Genomic DNA, 7,879 nt, shown 5'->3' with positions numbered 1-7,879 from the left:
ACTAGTATGTTTACATGTTTTGATTGAAAGTGTGGTAGATTTGTTCCCGACTCTATGTTTTTCGAGTGGTAACATAGGAGGTAAGAACCTGTGCATCGCTTCAACATAATAAAGTGGGCTCGACCTTGTGAGGAGTCAAGTCACATAGGATTGTGTTGCATGAATAGTGAAGAAGAAAAATATGGTGCCCCTAAAGAAACTAACCGTGTAGGTAGAAGAGGACGTGAGAGAAAGAAGAAGAATCAAGATTTGGGAAGAGTAACATATATACAAGAGATCATCTCAAAAGTTGAAGCATAATCATCTGCTTGGTGAGAAACATCTAAGAAGAAAGGATCTTCTTTATAGAGGCCAACATCCCCTGACTCATCTGTGTTAGCCAAAAATATTGAGGCAGAATTTTATGAACATTCGATCTCGGAGATAAGCCCTAGAGTTTCTAGTCCATCTGTATCAGCAAAGGAAGAATATTGAGGCTTAATAGAGGGACAAAGTGATACTTATGAACATGATTTAGAATCAAGCCTTGAAGAACAACCACTTGATCAATATATCCCAGATTTAGGTAGTGATGTGAAACAAACTGCTGAGCATTTTTTTGTAGAGGGTATTGTGAAATCATTAGGACCACCTGAAAAAGATAAATAGTTTGACCAACTTGAATATCTTGAACAACTTGAACAACCCTCATCACCAAAAAGAGATCAATTTCCTCCATTAGGGGAGCCACCTATAACAGTTGTACAAAACCATCAAGCTTTTAGATTGAATCAAATGGAAAGTAGCTCAGTTACCACCTTTGACTTCCCTATTGAAAATATCCAGGGACATGCCCTAGTGAAGAATGTCCCTTCGTTTGCACTTTCTACTTTTCAAGGTACAATTACTAAGGATCTGGATACATTTCTCTTTGAACTTGACGTCCTCTACAAGAGCTATGATTATACCACCGATGAACAAAAATTAAAATTATTCCTAGCTACACTAGAGGGGTAACATTAAGATGATTTACAAGACTCGGTGGGGCATCGATTACCTCTTGGGATGGGATGAAAAATAAATTTTTAGAAAAGTATTAGGACTAGTCTCGTTCTAGGGATCAAAGGTAAGAGTTATTCAGGATAACTCAAACACTGGATGAAAAATTGGAAGAGTTTGTTGAGCGCCTTCAGTACAATATACATAGATCTCAGCATTGTAATCTGGAAAAGGAAATAGTTAAGATAATTATGATTAGAGGAATGCAATATGCTTGCCTTGACATGCTAAATCTTATGGGGAAAGGAGCTATATCCAAGGGACCTTATGACGAAATTGTTCAACTTTGTTGAAGAAGTTCCAAAGGATTAACAAGAAACATGACTATGACACATGATGCTTCTACCAGGATCTTAAAGTCAACCAATAATGGATCAACACGAGAAAAAATTGGAAACCTATAGGAGAATTTCAAAACTAACATTATGAGCTCATTGTCCTCTTATCTTGATGTGTTGCAAACGAAGTAAAAACACATTGAAGTAAAACAAGATTTGGTGATATTCAGCTCTCGATGAAGGAAGAAACATCCTCTGAGGGAATGCCCACTTAATAATTGCAATACATGTGAGTAGGATTATTCTATGGAATAATTCCCCTCATTTCCTAGACTGAAATAAATTTATAAGGATACATGGGAGGACACTGAAGAAACATATTTCATTGGCACTAAAGAGCCCTTGCAACCTCGACCATTAGGTATGGTGCAAGAACCCTTATCTTCTTTTAATTCTTGGTCTGGTATGTATATTCCTCAACAAATTCCCTAGCAAATGAAATATCTAGTAGCTCCATAGCAGCCTCTTAATCCCCCATTGGTTCAATAACCCACGATCTGGCCTCGGTGGCCTTCTCTTTCATGGCCTCATCCATGGCGAGGGACTATTCTCTCTAACCAAATGCATGTTCAGATTTCGATGCAAAAAAAATAGTTACAACTTCCCTTCAATGCACATATGAATAGTCCTCCATTACGCACCCAACTACTTGTACAACCTAACCCTAATCCCAATAATAATGTAGCACAGCAAGTTGAAACACCAATTCTCCCTACCTATTGTATCTCACCTATGGAATATAATGAAATACAGTTACGATCGGGAATGTAAACCCCGTTGTTTCTCATGTCATTATAGAAAATGAGGAAGGAAATTCATTAGGAGAAGAAAGCTTAATTCAAGGATATTTAGAAAAGCAGTAGGATGTAATAGTAGATGCTATTACTAGTGTTGGAATAGTTGATGATGATCATGAGGCTATAATAATTGGTGCTACTGCTAATACCACTATAACAACTAGTGATACTCTTGATGTCATTGTAACAATTGACGTTACCCTGACTTGAAGACTTGTAATAACTGATAGTAATGAGACTTCTTTGCATCCCCCTTATCTTGAAAGATTAACTGAAGTCAAATCTACTCCTTAGATTGAATTTGACTTTTTGAAGGAATTGAAAAACTTACATGTCTAGATTCACTTACTACAAGTGATTTGAGACGTTCTAATTTATGTTGAAACAATTAGAGAAAAATCTAGGTAGGAAACCTCAGGATCCCCCTACTGTACATGTAATTGGAAAACTATCAAAGTTAATGTTAGGGAATAATACAAAAACTAAATATGAAGATCCTAGGAACCCAACAATAGTTTTTCATATTGGAGGAAAAACTCTTCCAAATACCTTGATTGACTTAGGAGCATAAATTAACATAATAACTAGGGAAATTATTGAACTACTTGGGCTTACCAATTTGAGACCAACTCCCACTGTTTTAGAATTGGTAGATAGGTCTAAGATCTGACCTGAAGGAATATTGGAGGATGTTATTATTCCAATGTATTCTTAGCAGTATCCAATTGATTTTTTAGTATTACAACCTAAGAAATGCCTAGTAATACATCCTTTCATGTTAGGTAGGCCATGGTTGGCCACTGCATATGCATGTATTGTATGTAGATCTAGGTGTATGACCATCTCTGATGGGAATACTACCAATGATCTTGTTCTCTACCATACAACTAAACTAAGTTCAAAATTTGAGCATCGTTTACGGTCTAAGTTTGAACTAGAAGAAGCTGATACACATCCACTGCTCACTGTAAGATAAGATTTAAATTTTTAAAATGAGATTGAGGATGATACCATCAACAAATTCATTAATGACCCTACTGTAATTACACCATCAACATCTCGGCTATTATGTTTTGTGATAGACAAATGTAGTGAGGAAGATACTCTTGATGATCCTGTTATAGAAGAAATACCTATGGCCCCTAGTCTTAAGGGTGTTTTAGTGGAGATAGAGCCTAGAGACCTTAAACATTAATCCTAATTTATCTCTTGCACAAAAAGAGAGATTAGTGAAGTTACTGAGAAAGAATAAAGAAGCCTTTGCATGTGATGATGAGGACATGAAGGGTATCCATCCTACTTTATGCACTCATCATTTTTATTTAAAGGAAGGATCTCAGCGTGTTTGACAACCTCAATGCAGAATTAATCCAGCCTTGAGGAGTGCTGCCAGGGAAGAAATTCAAAAGCTCTTAAATGATGTTATGCTCTTAACCTGCAAAGTAATACCCAAACATAGAATTTGCGAAGAAAAGATACCGAGAACACAGAATATGCGAAGAAAATATACCCAGAGCACAAAATAGCAATGATTTTATTATTCAGAGAGAAATTTTCACAGGCCTCTTCGAGGGGGCAACCTCCAATAGAGCAGAGCTCGATTACAAAACAAGACACGATACTCCTCGCAGGGAGTCTCTATCCTTTATATATGACTCAGACATGCAATACCACGGGCCAATACCGTGGGTTTTATTAATACCATCTATGTAATACTACCGCCCATTTACCATCTATCTAATACTACCGCCCATTTGCAACTAACTGTGGTCCCGTCATTAATTGCGGGTTAACCACATACAAATATTAATATGGGCTTTATTGACTCTTGATTATGACGTGATCCCATGACATAAATAAGGGGGTTAGGGTGGGACCCTAACATGCCCTCCCCCTTAAGACTAGCCTTGTCCTCAAGGCTGAAGCTGCGGAAACTGCTGAAGAATAGTGGCTGGTTCCCAAGTTGCATCTTCTGGAGAGGTGTCTTTCCATTTGACGAGGACCTCCTTAATCATGCGGCCGCGCAGGTGCTTGTCTCGTGTGTCTAGAACCTGTTCAGGTTGAAGCCAGATTTACCCTTCTTCGTCCAATTCAGGTAGACTGGTTTGAACTCGGCAATTGTTCCCAATCACTTTCTTGAGGCACGATACATGGAAAACTGGGTGTATTTTTGCTGTAGGTGGCAAAGCCAACTTGTAAGCCACTTCTCCAACGCGCTGAAGTACTTGGTATGGTCCGTAGAATTTTGGAGAGAGCTTTTGACAACCCTTGTCTTTGAGTGATGTTTGCTTATATGGTTGCAGCCTCAAAAAGACCTGATCCCCTTCTTGAAATTGGCGCTCTGAGCGATGTTGGTCAGCTTGTTGCTTCATACGGTTCTGAGCTTGATGAAGATTCTCGCAGATGGGCAAGCATGGTTGCGCGGTGTTGTAGGAGTTGATCCATGGCTTGTACTTTGGAGCACCCCGTGAGATAAGAAGTAGGGGAAGGCGGAAGTTGTCCATAGACTGCTTCATAGGGAGTCATTTTGGTGGTGGCATGATAGTTGGTGTTATACCACCATTCCGCCAGAGGTAACCATTGTACCCAAAGGTGTTGCTTTTCTGAAGTGAAACACCTAATGTAGGTTTCTAGACATTTGTTGACGGCTTCGGTTTGACCATCTGTTTGCGGATGATATGAAGTACTGAGTTTGAGTTGAGTGCCTTGTATTCTGAAGAGCTCCTGCCAAAAATTACTGGTGAAGATTGGGTCGCGATCGGACGCAATAGAAGTGGGCATGCCATGCAATTTGAAGCTATGATCCATGAAAGTTTGAGCAACCAAAGTTGGTGTAAATGGTTGGGGTAGGGCGCAGAAATGAGCATACTTCGACAATCGGTCCACAACCACCATGATGACTGACTTGTTCCCAGACTTTGGAAGACCTGTAATGAAATCCATGGAGACCTCCGTCCAAATTGACGCCAGAATGGGCAATGGTTGTAATGTGCCTGGTGTGTTAACGGTTTCCCCTTTGTGGCGTTGACAGACGTCACATTCTGCTACGAAAGTAAGGATGTCCTGTTTCATGCCGACCCAAAAAAATGATCTTCTGGTGCGAGCATACGTCCTCTGAAAGCCTGAATGTCCTGCAATGGGAGATGAGTGCAATTCTGCCAAAATGCGACTTTTGAGGGTGGATGTTGGTGATATTATGACTCTGTCCTTGTAGCAAAGAATATCATTCTGCCACGAGTAGCCCTTGCTGGAATTAGGATCTACCTGCAATTGAGAAATGAGTTGGGAGAGCCCGGGATGTGAAAACCATTCCCTGCGAGCCTCTTCAATCCAGTCTGGAATGGGGAGGGAAATTGCGAGCAGAGTACTTTCCTCCTCAAATTGGCGTGACAATGCATCTGCTACCCTGTTGTCTTTCCCTTTCTTGTAAATGATCTCATAATCATATCCCAGCATTTTGGCTAACCATTTATTTTTTTGTGGGGAAGAGAGGCGTTGCTCCAAAAAATATTTAAGACTGTGATGATCTGTGCAGATTTGGAAACGTCGCCCCAACAAGTAAGGTCACCAGGTCTCGACTGCATGTAAGATGGCCATCATTTCCTTCTCGTAGGTAGATTGGCCCAGATTCCTCCCACTTAGTTGTTGGCTGGTGAAGGCCAATGGTCGCCCTTCCTGCATTAAGACCGCTCCAATACCTGTTCCCGAAGCATCACATTCAATGACAAATGATTTGGTGAAGTCCGGTAGTGCTAAGACGGGAGTGGAACACATGGCGGTTTTGAGAGCGGTAAATGCATGTTGTGCTTCCTCATTCCAGAAGAAGGAATTTTTCTTTAGGAGTTGCGTTAGGGGCTTCGCTATGCGGCCATAATTGCGGACAAATTTACGATAATAGCCTGTGAGACCCAAAAATCCTCTCAAGCTTTTCAAGGTCTTAGGTTGAGGCCATTCTTGCATTGCCTGGATCTTTTTGGGGTCCACCTTGACACCTTCACGCCCCACAATGTGGCCCAAATACTCAACTTCTTCCATGCCAAACGAACACTTAGACATCTTGACAAATAATTTATGCGTGCAGCGCAGTTGCAAGAGTAGATCTACATGCTGAAGATGTGCCGCCCAAGTGCCACTATAGATGAGGATGTCATCGAAGAAGACAAGGACAAATTTTCTGAGATATGGTTTGAGGAGGTCATTCATAAGGCTCTGAAAAGTAGAGGGGGCATTACAGAGACCAAATGGCATGACCAGGAACTCATAATGGCCTTCATGAGTTCTGAAAGCTGTCTTGGGAATGTCGACTTCCTTCATGCGAATTTGGTGGTAGCCTGAGCGAAGATCCAACTTAGTGAAGAATTGAGCCCCATTGAGTTCGTCCAGCAAATCGTCAACCACCGGGATGGGAAATTTATCTTTGACTGTTAACTTATTGAGGGCCCTGAAATCGGGACACATCCGCCACTCCCCATCTTTCTTGAGGACCATGACTACTGGGGATGAATAAGGACTAATGCTGGGACGAATGACACCTGCTTCCAACAATTCCTTGATGATTTTTTCTATTTCATTCTTTTGGGTGAGCGGATATCTGTATGGCCACACATTTGGGGGTTGGGCCCCTGGAACCAATGTGATGCTATGATCATGTTCCCCTCACGAGGGTGGAAGCTCATGAGGCTTGTCAAAGACCGTCCGATGTTTATTTAAAATCTGTTGCATCTCAGGATGAATTGGCAGAGACATGGTGTCTACTACCTGGATGGCATTAAATTGAGCTACCACTCCATGATGGCCCTTTTTTAACAATTTTTTCATCCTATGCGAGCTGATGATAGAGGGGGCTCCCGCCTGTAGTCCACGGAGGGTATGTGTGGAGTTGTTTTTCTTAAAACTCATATATAACTCCTGGAAATCCATTATGATTGGCCCAAGAGTGCGGAGCCATTCCGTGCCTAGGACAAATTTCGCAACCCCCCATGTGTATTGCAAACATGTGGGTTTTCAATTCATAATCCCCCATTTGAATTTTGACATTTTCACAGCGACCTTCACATTTCATTGTGCCCCCATCTGCAATCTGGACTTGGAAGTTAGAAACTGCCCGGATGAAACAATGTGCTGCTTCAGCGATCTTTTGATGGATGAAATTATGGGTACTTCCACTATCAATCAAGACTACTACTGGGCGATGTTTAAGAAAACCCCTGATTTTGAAAGTTTGAGGGGAAGAAATTCCTGCCAATGCATTTAGCGAAATAATGGTTCATCAGATACAATCTCCTTTTGGTTATCTTCTTCGATCGCCTCCGGTTCCTCAAGTGGTGGATCTTCCTCGGTGGAGCTGTAGTCAGTGGCATCTATTTGAAAAAACTTGTGCTCTTTGCATTTATGACCCGGGGAATATTTTTCATCACAGTAGTAACATAGTCCTTGCTTCCTTGTTTCGGCCATTTTCGCAGGTGACACCTTTTGAATCTTAAGTGTCTGAGTCGTATTGGGAGCCTATGAGGGACGACCTTTAGCGAGGAAGTTGGGGCGGCTGGATTGGGCTATTAATGCACGTTCCACCTTACGGGCTACCTGGCAAGCCTCTGTCCATGTGGGAGGGTGGTGGAGTAGAACCTGAGCTTTGATGGCTTCTTTAAGACCGCTGATAAAGCATTCCATGTAGAACTCATCTGTGAGACCCCTAGTGCGGAAGGC

This window comes from Pinus tabuliformis, chromosome 1_2 (assembly GCF_031772625.1).
Source record: "Pinus tabuliformis cultivar Carrire ecotype Pingquan chromosome 1_2, CPIR1, whole genome shotgun sequence".
Taxonomy (NCBI): Eukaryota; Viridiplantae; Streptophyta; class Pinopsida; order Pinales; family Pinaceae; genus Pinus; species Pinus tabuliformis.
The sequence above is the reverse complement of the archived record's forward strand: the minus strand, read 5'-3'. Positions refer to the sequence as shown.